This window comes from Geotrypetes seraphini, chromosome 7, assembly GCF_902459505.1.
Source record: "Geotrypetes seraphini chromosome 7, aGeoSer1.1, whole genome shotgun sequence".
In the NCBI taxonomy this organism is placed as follows: domain Eukaryota; kingdom Metazoa; phylum Chordata; class Amphibia; order Gymnophiona; family Dermophiidae; genus Geotrypetes; species Geotrypetes seraphini.
In genome coordinates this window covers 11,602,444-11,617,703 of record NC_047090.1, presented here as the reverse complement: position 1 = coordinate 11,617,703, position 15,260 = coordinate 11,602,444, and the positions used below count along the sequence as shown (strand labels likewise).

At 48.1% G+C, this 15,260-nt stretch overlaps 1 protein-coding gene across 1 annotated transcript in view; it reads left to right on the top strand.

The window, feature by feature from the left end:
- Positions 1 to 15,260, top strand: part of TSPAN9 (tetraspanin 9) — a 111,323-nt gene that overhangs the window by 28,898 nt on the left and 67,165 nt on the right. Inside the window, exon 2 of the mRNA XM_033952344.1 lies at positions 13,778 to 13,840. The gene's annotated coding sequence lies outside the window, so the exon portion shown is untranslated. The remainder of the gene's footprint in view (positions 1 to 13,777; positions 13,841 to 15,260) is intronic.

The following is a 15,260-nucleotide window of genomic DNA, read 5'->3' as shown; positions in this document are numbered from 1 at the left end:
TGTGTTTTCTGTGAAACATCCCTAGACTTTTGAGGTTTGTGTCCCATATTTATTTATAACCTAAGTTTCAAGTTTATTGGTTATTTGATTGATCGCCTATCACAGTTACTAAGCGATGTACATAAACTATAAATATAAGGTAAACAATAACAAGAATATATAAAAATATAAAAATCTTTTAAAAATAGACAAATTACAACAGGAAACACTAGGATAGAAGGGAACGAAATACATTTTATGATAGGATTTTATGATAGGATAGAACCTAAGTGATTTCTCCCTATCTGTCCCGGTGGGACTAACATACCTGGGACAATGAAGCATTAGTGACTTGCCCAGCGACACAAGAAGTAAGCCCCTATTACACCAAACTCCACTGGCTTCCAGTAGAGGCAAGAATCATCTTTAAATTTGCCTGCCTCTGCTTCAAAACTCTAACCGGCTCGTCTCCAATCTAGCTGTCTGAGCACCTTGAAATAGCAGGCCCCTCTCGCACACGAAACGCCTACCTGTTCACCTTTCCCTCCCTAAAAGGCTGCCTCTACAAGAGATTCCTCGATAGATCCCTGGCATTCCAAGCGGGCAAATGGAACAATTGCCTAACCGCCCTCATTTCCAATTCTCCGCCCTACCAATTGTTCAGGAAGTCATTAAAAACCTATCTCTTTGACAAATTCCTCTAACTCCCCTTCCCCTCCCCTGCCCTCGATATGCCTGCAAACTCTGAACCCTCCTACCTTGCCAAGCCACTATATGGCCTTTCTTAATCGACTCTGTTTATCTAAATGACCTTTCCTGTTTACGCCTATATATTATATGCCTTATCATTGCCATGTATGTAACTTCGCTGTAAATGTACAGTCTGTTCTTCTGTTAACCGCATTGAACTTCCATGGTATTGCGGTATACAAGAATAAAGTTGTTATTATTATTATTATTATTAACACTGGGCTTGAACCTGTAAGTTCAGGGTGCTGAGGCCGCAGCCCTAACCACTAGGCCACGCCTCCATGAAAGACAAAGGTTTTACCCACCCCTCTGCTTGCTATTAAAGTAAGGAGCAGAGCAGCAGCTTGTCCTCCTAGGAAGGGACCCACTCAGGAGCTTTAGGGAATCTGTGTGGAAGTGGATCCCAGAGAGGAGAGACTGTGTGCTTAATTCAAAAGGGAATACGAGGGGGGTGCTGAAAAGTTCTCAGCCCAACTTCCTAAATTCAGAGCATTGCAGAAACAATGTTTCAGATCAGGGGGTCTCAAAGTCCCTCCTTGAGGGCCGCAATCCAGTCGGGTTTTCAGGATTTCCCCAATGAATATGCATGAGATCTCTGCGCATGCACTGCTTTCAATGCATATTCATTGGGGAAATCCTGAAAACCCGACTGGATTGTGGCCCTTAAGGAGGGACTTTGAGATCCCTGTTTCAGATCATTGATTGAACCACATCTAGGTCGTTCTCTTCTTGGTTGGGCTGAGAACCCCACCCCAGTGGCGTACCTAGGGTATGTGGCACCCGGGGCCCATCATTTTTTGACACCCCCCCCCCCCCTCATGTAAAATTTTTTTTTTTTTTTTTTTTTTTTGCAATAACCATGAAATGGAATAAATGGTCAGAATAGAAACAGGCAGTGAAAATTTTCTTTTTTTTTTTTTTTTTTTCAAAGTATTTTTATTGAGAATGGCAAAAGGTCCAGACAAGCAACCATGGTCTGTACAGAAACTTATACATTATCAAAAAGAACACAGAATGAGAGTAACAGCAACAACAAGCATGAACAAGCCTCTCCCAAGAGAAAATTGCCAATGAGAGGCATAGCAATACACAACAAAAGGCCAAAACTTGGGGCAAGCAAACAAATCCCACCCCAGAACCCACAAGAATAATAAGCCGGACTAGACCCTCAGCCATATTTTATAATGAAAAAAACCCCCACAAGCAACAACACCCAGACCGCTCACCAGACACACCAATCCGCACAACAAGCACCCAAGAAACACCCAGCCACCACCCAGACAGAACTACCAGACACACCTACCCCACCAAGCCCAGACCCAACCCCCCCTCCCCAGAGAGTGCAAGCGCAAAGTGGACCGTGAAAAGGGCAGCTGCAGAAGTGGAAAGCCCCAGATAAGTAGGTTAGCTAAAGAAAGCCCACAGATAGAAGAAATCAGGATAACAGAAGTTCCAACAAATGCTCCCACAGAAAATTTTCTTTTATTGAACCTCATTTATGTAACCATTATTCCAAACATAACATAACATAAATTATGTCTGAATTGTCATGACATCAGAAGTACATATGGAGTAGTTGCAGGTGATGCTTGGGACAGTTCTGATTATGTTAGTTTGGTTTTATGTGTTTTTTTAATAGAAGGGTTTTTATTTCTTTTTTTAAGGTTTTGTAGTTTGTGGTCGAGGTCAATAGGTTGTAGAGTTGGGGGTCAAGTGTTGCAGCTCGAATGGCTAGGAGGTTGTCGAACAGTTTTTTTCTTTTGACGTTTTTGGTTGGAGGGTGTGTGAATGGTGCGTGAGTTCTCCTATGTCTGTTTGAAGTGGATTGAATTATTTAGCTGAAGAAATTAGTTACCCCCCCCCATTCCACACACATTAATTCTCTTCCATTTTTGTTCCCATTATAAAAAAACACTGATAAGTTCCCAGGAAAAAAATACATTAAAATAAGAAGTGAAAACAAAGGCCCCTACAGATGAGAACATAACATAAGAATAGCCTAACTGGGTCACACCAATGGTCCATCATGCCCAGTAGCCCATTCTCATGGTAGCCAATAGTGCTGCCTGATTCAGAGAAAAATATTTCATTCGATCCGATTCACCCTGTTGAATCGATTTTTCGATTAGATTCACTGTTAATGACACCGCTTTTTAAGTTTAAACAAAGTATAACAATAAATTTCACAACAACAATAAATTTCACAAAGTACTTTAAAAAAAAAAAATCACATTTTTCCATTAAAGCAGTTCTGGAGACATTTGCTTGAACAGTCTTTTTTCCCAGTCCATAAGCAAGCAATATGAAAAAGATTTCCTTAATTATCTACTCAAACATTTTTGCTATTTACTTTCATTGTACCTAGACTATTATTCAGTAGAAAAAATGTAGTTTGTTCAATCAAGCAGAACATTCACTCATAGAAGTCCAATGTCCACACAGGATTTGATTGACCAAACAAATTTTTTCTACTGAATAATAGTTTAGGTATACTGAATAGCAAAAATGTTAAAGCCACACAGAAAAGCAGTAAAAGTCAATAGGTTCTCCAAGTGGGAACAACTGAGTGCACCAATCCAGGGCAAGCAGACGCTTCCCCCATGTCTTAATAACAGACAATGGACTTTTCCTCCAGGAATTTGTCCAAACCTTTCTTAAAACCAGCTACGCTATCTACTTTTAACATAACTTCTGGCCACTTCATTTTTAAGCTTAGATCTTTCCTTCCAAACAGAGACCTTGCTAGATGTCAAATACAGCACAAGGTAACTTCACATGGACTTAACTGTGCAGGAAATGAATCTCCTCATACACCCACCATATAGTGCAAAAATGTGCAAAGGTCTGTTTTTTTCTTTCGATCACTACATAGCCTAATGCCACACAAGCAGCGCTGTTACAAACATATTCTGAAGGTCAATGCTAAGGTTGACAAAGTGTCCTTCCTTGGACCAGAAGGAGATACTGACAAACCACTGGAAGAGATTCTAAAACAACTACCCAGAAATAACACCCAAAGACCCACTCAGTGTGTGAACCAGTTGAGTGGAGTGGACTAACTGGGGGTGGAAATGGGCCCAGAGTTTGCTCAGCAGAATTTCCCAGACTACCTCTTCCTCTCAACACACTGACATGCTACCACCACCACCAACACTAGGAACACCTCACCGAGTATGCCAGCAATGCTTATAAACTTTATAAAACACATTATTATATTTTCTTATAAAGCATATATTTTAACTGAACTCAGCCTTGCCATTCACAAAAATAGAAAAGTTCCCATTTCAAGCTGTCTCATGTACACTTTTCAAATCTAACATATTGTAATCACAAAACAGAAAATAAAATTATTTTTTCTACCTTTTGTTCTCTGATCAATATTCAAATCTTGTTGGTCCCAGGCTCTTGTTGTCTTGCTTGCCAGGGTCTCCTTTCTCCGTGCTAACCATCCGTCTGCCATCTCTGTTCTCCCCTTCCGTTTCCCTTCCCTCTCCCGGAGATCTGGCATCTTTCCTTTTTTTTGTCTCCATCCACAGATTCACCTTTTCTCAACTCCCCACCACCCCAGGATCCACCATCTCTCCCTTTCTGTTCCCAACTATCCTCCTATCCAGTATCTCTATCCCCCCTCCACACCATCCCCTGTTTCCAAGTTCTCTCCCTTTCTGTTCCTTCCCTCCCTAAATCCCATTATGCACCATCTCTCTCCCACTCCTCTGTTTTTAGACCCATTATTTCTAACCCCCAAAGTCTGGCATATGCACGTATCTTTGAACCCCCCCTTCCCTCTCTCCCTCTGTGTACTTTTACACCAGGACCCCCCCTCCCCCGAAGGTCTGTCCCCCCTCCGAAGGGCTACACCCCACCCCTGAAGACCTGCACCCCCCGAAGGACTTTACCTCCCACCCGAAGGTCTGTCCCCCTCTGAAGGCCTAAACCCCACCCCTGAAGGCCTGCACCCTCCCCGAAGGATTGTACCCCCCACCCGAAGGTCTGTCCCTCCCTGAAGGCCTGCACCCATCCCGAAGGCCTGCACCCACCCCGAATGCCTGCACCCACCCCGAAGGCCTGCACCCACCCCGAAGGCCTGCACCCCCGAAGGCCTGTCCCCCCCCTTGAAGGCCTGACCCCCCCTTGAAGGCCTGCCTGCTTGTCCCCCCTTGAAGGCCTATCCCCCCTTAAAGGTCTGCCTGTCCCACCCCCTTGTAGGCCTGTCCCCCCTTAAAGGTCTGCCTGTCCCACCCCCTTGTAGGCCTGTCCCCCCCTTGAAGGCCTGACCCCCCCTTGAAGGCCTGCCTGCTTGTCCCCCCTTGAAGGCCTGTCCCCCCCCTTGAAGGTTGGCACCCCCCCAAAGGCCTGCACCCCCTTGTAGGCCTGTCCCCCCCTTGAAGGCCTGCCTGCTTGTCCCCCCTTGAAGGCCTGTCCCCCCCCTTGAAGGCCTGCACCCCCCCTTGAAGGTTGGCACCCCCCCAAAGGCCTGCACCCCCTTGAAGGCCTGCACCCCCTTGAAGGTCGGCACCCCCCCTGAAGGCATGCACCCCCCCTGAAGGCCTGTCCCCCCTTGAAGGCCTGTCCCCCCCCTTGTAGGCCTGCACCCCCTTGTAGGCCTGTCCCCCCCTTGAAGGCCTGCCTGCCTGTCCCCCCCTTGAAGGCCTGCACCCCCTTGAAGGTCTGCACCCCCCCCCGAAGACCTGCACCCCCCCTTGAAGGCCTGCCTGCCTGCCTGTCACCCCCCTCCCCCTTGAAAGTCTGCCTGCCCACCCGCCCGCCCCACCCTGAAGGCCTGATGCCCCGACCCACCCCGAAGGACCATTCGCCCCCCTGGCCTCCCCGCACTACCTATGAAGCAGCCGCAGCAGGATCGCGACGTCAGCTATATTTGCGCTACTTAGGAGCTGCTTCCTGCGTCGCGGTCCCGCCCCCTCCTCTGACGTCAGAGGAGGGACGGGACCGCGGCGCAGGAAGCAGCGCCCAAGCAGCTGAGGGATTGCTGACGTCGCGATCCTGCTGCGGGCTGCTTCATAGGTGTGCTGGAAGGTCAGTGGGGCGAGCGGTCCTTCGGGCGTGGGGGGGGACTGAGCGGCAAGGCCGGGAACACCCCCTCAGGGCTGGTACCCGGGGCGGCCCGCCCCCCCCGCACCCCCCTAGGTACGCCACTGCACCGAACCAAACTGATAGAAGGAGAATGAGCTTCTTCAGGGATCTGACCCAGTTCTAATACCTCTCCGTCTCCGTGCCGACCGACCCCCTCAAGGACCGACCCTTGGAAACATGTTTTCAGGCTTGGAATCCAGTTAAAAGGCAATAGACGCTCTGTCTATACCTGGGACCAAACTGAAAGAAATTTGTCCAGCCCTGGCAAGTTCAAACCCAACTCAAACCAAATTCTGCACTCCTGGGGAAGGGGGAGGTTTTGCTTCTGAGAAAGTGCTCCTTAGTACATCAGAATCTCTGTCTGCTTCTTGGCACCAGCACTGGAGAAATAATGAGACGCCCTACTTTCTTTCTGCATGTGAAGCCATCTGGAGGGGGGGGGGTGTTTGTGAGTACCAGAAGGCACTGCGAGGAAGGAACGGGGTATATTAGTAGATCTGTGTGTGATGGAGGGCACTAGGGCCAGCAGGAGTGAGGTACATAGTTAGAGCTGTAGAGGGGGGGGGGGGGGGGGAGAAGGAGGGTGTCCCTATTGCAAGGGAGGAGTGAGGTTTTCCCTCGCCTTTTCTTCAGTCCTAAAGTTCACATTTTCTGGCTTTGGCTGCCTTCAGCAGTCATGCGACCGGGTAACAAAGCCCCCTGACCCTGCACGCTGTCTGATTCGGCTGCTGTTGAACAGTTTGCGTGCCGGAACCCTTCTCAGGCTGAGTGGAATTTGGGTTATGAGCTGCAGGGAGTGGTTGTGAATTTCTCCGTGAGAACCTTGTGCATCCTCCTCCAGCTTGAGTTCCGATCCTCCCCGAGGCTGACGTATTTCCTGTTGCCTCAGCTTTCAACAGCAATCTGACCTGGAGGAGGGGAGAACAAGGCCTGGGAATGCATTTATCTGAGTTTGGGGTTTAGGTTTCTGCCACTTGGTGCTGAATGTAAGACGCGCGCACGAGGACGCGCACGCGTAGACGTCCGCACGTAGACGCCCGCACTAGACGTCCCCACGTAGACGTCCGCACTAGACGTCCCCACGTAGACGTCCGCACTAGACGTCCGCACTAGACGTCCCCACGTAGACGTCCCCACGTAGACGTCCGCACTAGACGTCCCCACGTAGACGTCCGCACTAGACGTCTAGTGCGGGCGTCTAGTGCGGACGTCTACGTGGGGACGTCTAGTGCGGACGTCTAGTGGGGACGTCTAGTGCGGGCGTCTACGGGGGGACGTCTAGTGGGGACGTCTAGTGGGGACGTCTACGTGGGGACGTCTAGTGCGGGCGTCTAGTGCGGACGTCTAGTGCGGACGTCTAGTGGGGACGTCTAGTGCGGACGTCTATTGCGGACGTCTAGTGGGGACGTCTAGTGCGGACGTCTATTGCGGACGTCTAGTGGGGACGTCTATTGCGGACGTCTATTGCGGACGTCTAGTGGGGACGTCTAGTGCGGACGTCTATTGCGGACGTCTAGTGGGGACGTCTATTGCGGACGTCTAGTGGGGACGTCTAGTGGGGACGTCTAGTGCGGGCGTCTAGTGGGGACGTCTAGTGCGGGCGTCTAGTGGGGACGTCTATTGCGGACGTCTAGTGGGGACGTCTATTGCGGACGTCTAGTGGGGACGTCTATTGCGGACGTCTAGTGGGGACGTCTAGTGCGGGCGTCTAGTGGGGACGTCTAGTGCGGGCGTCTAGTGCGGGCGTCTACGTGGGGACGTCTAGTGCGGGCGTCTAGTGCGGACTCAAGCTGGAGGAGGATGCACAAGGTTCTCACGGAGAAATTCACAACCACTCCCTGCAGCTCATAACCCAAATTCCACTCAGCCTGAGAAGGGTTCCGGCACGCAAACTGTTCAACAGCAGCCGAATCAGACAGCGTGCAGGGTCAGGGGGGCTTTGTTACCCGGTCGCATGACTGCTGAAGGCAGCCAAAGCCAGAAAATGTGAACTTTAGGACTGAAGAAAAGGCGAGGGAAAACCTCACTCCTCCCTTGCAATAGGGACACCCTCCTTCTCCCCCCCCCCTCTACAGCTCTAACTATGTACCTCACTCCTGCTGGCCCTAGTGCCCTCCATCACACACAGATCTACTAATATACCCCGTTCCTTCCTCGCAGTGCCTTCTGGTACTCACAAACACCCCCCCCCCCTCCAGATGGCTTCACATGCAGAAAGAAAGTAGGGCGTCTCATTATTTCTCCAGTGCTGGTGCCAAGAAGCAGACAGAGATTCTGATGTACTAAGGAGCACTTTCTCAGAAGCAAAACCTCCCCCTTCCCCAGGAGTGCAGAATTTGGTTTGAGTTGGGTTTGAACTTGCCAGGGCTGGACAAATTTCTTTCAGTTTGGTCCCAGGTATAGACAGAGCGTCTATTGCCTTTTAACTGGATTCCAAGCCTGAAAACATGTTTCCAAGGGTCGGTCCTTGAGGGGGTCGGTCGGCACGGAGACGGAGAGGTATTAGAACTGGGTCAGATCCCCGACCCACCCCGAAGGACCATTCGCCCCCCTGGCCTCCCCGCACTACCTATGAAGCAGCCGCAGCAGGATCGCGACGTCAGCTATATTTGCGCTACTTAGGAGCTGCTTCCTGCGTCGCGGTCCCGCCCCCTCCTCTGACGTCAGAGGAAGCAGCGCCCAAGCAGCTGAGGGATTGCTGACGTCGCGATCCTGCTGCGGGCTGCTTCATAGGTGTGCTGGAAGGTCAGTGGGGCGAGCGGTCCTTCGGGCGTGGGGGGGGACTGAGCGGCAAGGCCGGGAACACCCCCTCAGGGCTGGTACCCGGGGCGGCCCGCCCCCCCCTAGGTACGCCACTGCCCCACCCCACCAGGTTTGTCCATTTACACCAAAGGGATCACAGAGGGAGGAAGAGATGGAGTGGTACAGTATTTATTCAGTGCTGTACAACCTCAGGACAGAAAGAGGACCTGCATGCAGTATCAGTAAGGAGAGTTGGAGCACCCCAGATCTGTCTCTGAGTCATAGCTTGAAAGGATCCCTGTGCCAGGCCCATAAGGGAAATCCTTTCACCCCCTCCCTTCCCAGGGAGAACCATAAGAGTGTACAAGCATTGGGGACCCTGGGGTGTGAATTCATCAATGGACCACCCCACAACTGCTTCCCCCTTAAATGTATATATTATTTTATTTCTTCAGGTTAATATTCCTCATGTCTGAATGAAGCTAAGTGAGTTACAAAATAAAACAAACAATTTAAAATCTTCAGGTTAGCTGTTTAATTTGTGAAAGGCTTGCCAGCTATGTCTTAATCAGTAACTTAACAAAACATTGCTCTTTATTTCAACCCCCAGTTTACACAATAAGAAAATTCCCCAGTTTCAGGTATAGAAATGATCTATGCTTATAGCTTGGATATTTCCAAAGGCAATATGGTTTTGGTATTTGCCAAGATTTCCTGTTTCCTTCACAACGATTACCTACATAATTACATAAAATACACAACACTATTAAGACAGACTTAAGATATCATCTCTCCCTCAAACAATGATGGTCTATGTGTGTTTCTAATACAAAAACTTCTCAGTGTCTCGAAATAAAAATGCCTTGAAATGGATCTGAAATTGTGCCAAACTGCATTGTGCGAATGTTATCAAGAAGCATGTTCCATAACCGGGCTCCTTCTACATAAACTATTCAAGGTGAATGTGCCTGACAGATGTTTTGTCTAGAAACAGGGATCTCAAAGTCCCTCCTTGAGGGCCGCAATCCAGTCGGGTTTTCAGGATTTCCCCAATGAATATGCATTGAAAGCAGTGCATGCACAGAGATCTCATCCGTTGGAACTATGAATCATTAAAGAGGTGGACAACATGGCAGGAGTTTCACTGCTCACACACTTGTATAAGAGTGTCAAAATCTTAAATTTTATATGTCATTTTATCAATACTGGTCAGATCTGGAGGTTTTTGTCGCCAACCTGGCTAAAGAATTTTCTACCACTTATAGAAGTTTTATCACATATCCTGTTAGTCCTAAGAGCAGGACATTTCAATAATCAAACAGTGGCATTGTATGTGCATGAATCACTGTTCTGAAAGTAAATCCCTCAGCCTGAAAAATATCCATTTCCCATTGTCCCAAGTTGTATTTAAAAGACAATATTGAATCCAGAAGCACACCATAGAAACACAGAAATAGACGGCAGATAAGGGCCACGGCCCATCCAGTCTGCCCACCCCAATGACCCTCTCCTACCTTTCTCTATGAATAGATCCCACATGTCTATCCCATTTGGCCTTAAAATCAGGCACGCTGTTGGCCTCAATCACCTGAAGTGGAAGACTATTCCAGCGATCAACCACCCTTTCAGTGAAAAATAATTTCCTGGTGTCCTCATGCAGTTTCCCGCCCCTGATTTTCCACGGATGCCCCCTTGTTGCCGCGGGTCCCTTGAAAAAGAAGATATCCTCCTCCGCCTCGATGCGGCCCGTGAGATACTTGAATGTCTCGATCATGTCACCCCTCTCTCTGCGTTCCTCGAGTGAGTACAGCTGCAACTTATCCAGCCGTTCCTCGTATGGGAGATCCTTGAGTCCCGAGACCATCCGGGTGGCCATTCTCTGGACCGACTACAGTCTCAGCACATCCTTACGGTAATGCGGCCTCCAGAATTGCACACAGTATTCCAGGTGGGGCCTCACCATGGATCTATACAATGGCATAATGACTTCCAGCTTATGGCTGACGAAACCCCAAGTATGCAACCTATGATCTGTCTTGCCTTGGATGAAGCCTGCTCCACCTGACTGGCAGCCTTCATATCCTCACTGATGATCACCCCCAAGTCTCGTTCTGCTACCGTTCTAGTTAGGATCTCACCATTAAGGGTATAAGTCTTGCATGGATTTTGGCTGCCTAGGTGCATAACTTTGCATTTTTTGGCATTGAAGCTGAGTTGCCAGGTCCTAGACCAGCGCTCTAGTAGGAGTAGGTCGTGCATCATGTTGTCGGGCATTGAATCTTCGTCCGTTGTGCATTTGCCCACTAAATTACTTAGTTTGGCGTCATCGGCGAAGCCCTTCTGCCAAGTCTCTTATAAAGATGTTGAATAGGATCGGGCCCAAGACCGAGCCCTGTGGCGCTCTACTGATCACTTCCGTCATTTCGGAGGGGGTGCTGTTCACCACTATTCTTTGAAGCCTGCCTCCAAGCCAGTTCCCAACCCATTTCGTCAATGTGTCACCTAATCCTATAGAACTCATCTTGCTCAGCAGCCTGCGGTGTGGTACGGTATCGAATGCTTTGCTAAAGTCCAGGTACACGATGTCCAGGGACTCCCCAACATCCATCTTCCCCGTTACCCAGTCAAAGAAGCTGATCAGGTTGGATTGGCATGATCTCCCCTTAGTAAATCCATGTTGACGGGGATCCCGTAGATTCTCCTCATTCAGGATCTTATCCAATTGGTGTTTGATTAGAGTTTCCATTAGTTTGCTCACTATCGATGTTAGACTCACTGGTCTGTAGTTTGCTGTCTCTATCTTTGAGCCTTTTTTGTGGAATGGAATGACGTTAGCCGTCCTCCAGTCCAACGGGACGCTGCCTGTACTAAGGGAGAGGTTGAAGAGCGCGGACAATGGCTCCGCCAAGACATCACTCAACTCCCTAAGCACCCTGGGAGGTAGGTTGTCAGGCCCCATTGCCTTGTTAACCGAGATATTTTTTTAAATATATTCCACTAATGCCATGTAAGTTCTTTGATTAACAGTAAACTAGACCATAAATCTAGGAAAATTAACACTCTGAAGTATAAATATAATAACACCGATAAATTAAGGCAAAGTAAAGTTCTTAAATAAATACTGTTCTAAGTGCCAAAGACAGACAGAGAATGATCACTAAAAAGTGGAAGTGATATAATGAAGAGTATTGAAAAAGTTTCTTAAATCACACATTCCTAAAACTTGGATAATATATTGTGTTCCAATTTCACATTATAGAAAATGTTTTATCTCCTCTATCTGAAAATACTCTGAAAAAAAATCACAACTGATTGATCAGAAAGAACATTGACATATAGAATTGAAGCTTCTTTCCTGACATCCAGCTTTTAAACAATGAAAGAGACAAGTTAAAAAAAATGAAAAGCCTTTTTAATAGGGGAAAAAATGTATGTCATCTGGTAAATTCGATAGGAAACTCCCAACCCTCTAACAATTTTGGCCCCTTTTTATCATGCTGCGTTAGGGGTTTTGATCACAGGCCACTGAGGTAAAAGCTCTGATGCTTACAGAATTCTTAGGAGCATTGGAGTTTTTACTGCAGCGACTTGCAATAAAAAAAAAAAAAACCCTTAACACAGCTTTGTGTTCAAAAGCACAGGAGAAAAGCAGAGCCCTGCAGCCCTCTTGAAAAAAGTCTTTTGAAGTCTACCCAAAAAACCCTGTCAACTAAAAATGATCTAAGCCAATCAATTACTTCTTTCCATATCCATTATAAATCCTTCTGCTCAATCTTTGTCAAATTCTCTACCGTATATGTAGTTATACCAAGGCAAAATCATAAAAGTTTAACTCATTATGAATTGCTTTAAAAGTGATAGTAGGGAAAAATATGACAGGGCAGACGGTATTTGTGGTGGCGTGGTGCTGTCCCCCTCATTGTGTAATCATGCGTCCACAGGTTTGCGGTAGTACCTCAAGACTACTGCTAGGGGTCGCAACAGCCACTTTGAACTCAGAGCTGTTATTGGCAGGAGTGAATGGGAACTGTTTCTGCCCATGCTATCCTGCTGGATCACCAGGGAGAGAGAGTAAGGTAGGCTCAGGGGGACTTGTGGGTGGGCAGGTGGAGAGCTTAAGGAGGCAACATTCCCCCACCCCCTTTTCTAAGCCACACTAGAGGTTTCAAAGCATTACATTTTAGCTGCCACACTCTAGACCAGTGGTTCCCAACCCAGTCCTGGAGGAACAGCAGGCCAATTGGGTTTTCAGGCTAGCCCTAATGAATATGCATGAAGCAAATTTGCATGCCTATCACTTCCATCATATGCAAATCTCTCTCATGCATATTCATTAGGGCTAGCCTGAAAACCCGATTGGCCTGGTGTTCCTCCAGGACAGGGTTGGGACCAGGGATCTCAAAGTCCCTCCTTGAGAGCCGCAATCCACTCGGGTTTTCAGGATTTCCCCAATGAATATGCATTGAAAGCAGTGCATGCACATAGATCTCATGCATATTCATTGGGGAAATCCTGAAAACCCGACTGGATTGCGGCCCTCAAGGAGGGACTTTGAGACCCCCCTGCTCTAGACCAGTGTTTCCCAACCTTGTCCTGGAGGACCACCAGGCCAATCAGGTTTTCAGGCTAGCCCTAATGAATATGCATGAGAAAGATTTGCATAGAATGGATGTGACAGGCATGCAAATCTGCTTTATGCATATTCATTAGGGCTAGCCTGAAAAACCGATTGGCCTGGTGGTCCTCCAGGACAGGGTTGGGAACCACTGCTAGTCTAGACCACTCTTCATGCTTTCCACACTGTCCAGAGCATGTACCCTATTGCATATTTTGGTTTCATTAGAAGACGGCAAATCTTTCCTGACAGCAGAGCAGTGTTTCTACACTGGAAACCCAGGTTCATTGCCTGAACTCCTGGTCCGGGGGACAGTATTCACAACCTTTAGGAAGAAGAGAAGGTTCTTTACTAGCACATCGGTGCAATGTGTTCAGGTTACCCTTCAAATACTTGTCCCAGGCACGGAAGACGGCCCCAGCCTCAGCTGCTTGGCCTAAGATTGTTGCTGTGATGGCAACATCCTGCCACCAAGGGGCGCTTGTGCTGCAGAGCCCAGAAACAAACAGCAGCAAAATTGTCACTTTTGTTTAATTGTAAAATTATTTTAAAAATATTTGTCCATTGATGGTGCTATAACTTTCTTTTCTTTTACAGACTTCGTAGAGGTTTCCAGATTGGTCTAAGTTAAAGAGCAGCAGCTGAATCTGAAAAATTAAAGTAAGTTTAACCCTAGTGGGACGCAATGCGCGGTGGGGGGGTCACAGCTCCTTTGAGCCTCTCTCTAATGCTTGTCTCTCCTTTGCTTTTTTTCTCACACAGTAAGTTGCTCACTGGTCAATATTCAGTCCACGTTGGTCAGCGGTTTTTAGGCAGCTTTAACTCTGGGTATTTAAGTACTGAATGTCCTTCAGTGGCCGTTAGTGATTGCTGGCACCAGCACTCGCCCAGCTAAGCGGTCTTTTGTGCAGACCTATCTGCCTGTTTAGCTTTGCAAGGAATATGGCTGGCTCTTCCCAGTTCTGCCCCAGATCACTATGGCATGGTGGTCAGAACTGGTATTTGGTGGCATTGTCCAGTTAAGTGCCCTGAATTTCATGCAAACGTCAGATATTAAGCTGGACGGACTCTTATCTCCACTGCTTCACTGTCTTTCTCCTTCTCTTCCTTCTCCCACACCCCTTCACTGACTCTCCCCTCAGTAGACAGAAGCTGTGAAAACCAAGTGGAAGTGAATGAGATCTGGCCCACCCACCCTCATTACAGTGTTTCTTTCTGCCACAGGGGAAGGGCCAGGCGCATTACTCACTGACAAATGACATGAAATATTTAGTGGGGGGGGGGGGGTGGAGGAATGAGCCCCTCATGGAAACATACATCTCTATTAAGTGCTGGAGGAAGGAGAATGACAGGCTGGTCAGCAGGCCGATGGTACTGGTGCTTAAAATGCAGCTACCTGCAGCCTGGACTCCTTGGGGAATCGGTGAGTGACATGCAGTGGAGAAAGCAGAAGAGACACATCCAAGCGATTTATGCTGAGCATGTGAGAAAGAAAATACTGCAGAGAGAAAGCTCCGTCTGAAAGGCTGCAGTGCAGAATGAGGAAGTCTCTGCAGGTCAGAAGCCTTTGTATTGGACCACCTGAGAGACCGGTGTCCAGCTGCCTTTACCTCCAAAAAAAGGAGGACGGATTGAGACGTCCAGGTTTTACTTCCATTGCTTTCAACCCAGAGAGTATCTCAATCCGACCTCTTTTCTTCTGGGAACATAGAAGCAGCAGGGTCAGGGGATCTCCCACCCTGAATACAGAAAGGTACCTTTAAGAAAGTAGGGGGCGGGGGATGAATATTGTGCTAGACTGAGAGCCATTCAGATTGGCAATGATAACTCCCCCCCCCCCCCCCCCGCAAAGCTGGATGTCATCTGCCAGAGAGCCACTAGGGCAGGGGTCTCAAAGTCCCTCCTCCAGGGCCACAATCCAGTCGGGTTTTCAGGATTTCCCCAATGAATATGCATGAGATTTATTAGCATACAATGAAAGCAGTGCATGCAAATAGATCTCATGCATATTCATTGGGAAAATCCTGAAAACCCGACTGGATTGCGGCCCTCGAGGGGATGTAACTAACGGTGGAGTTTT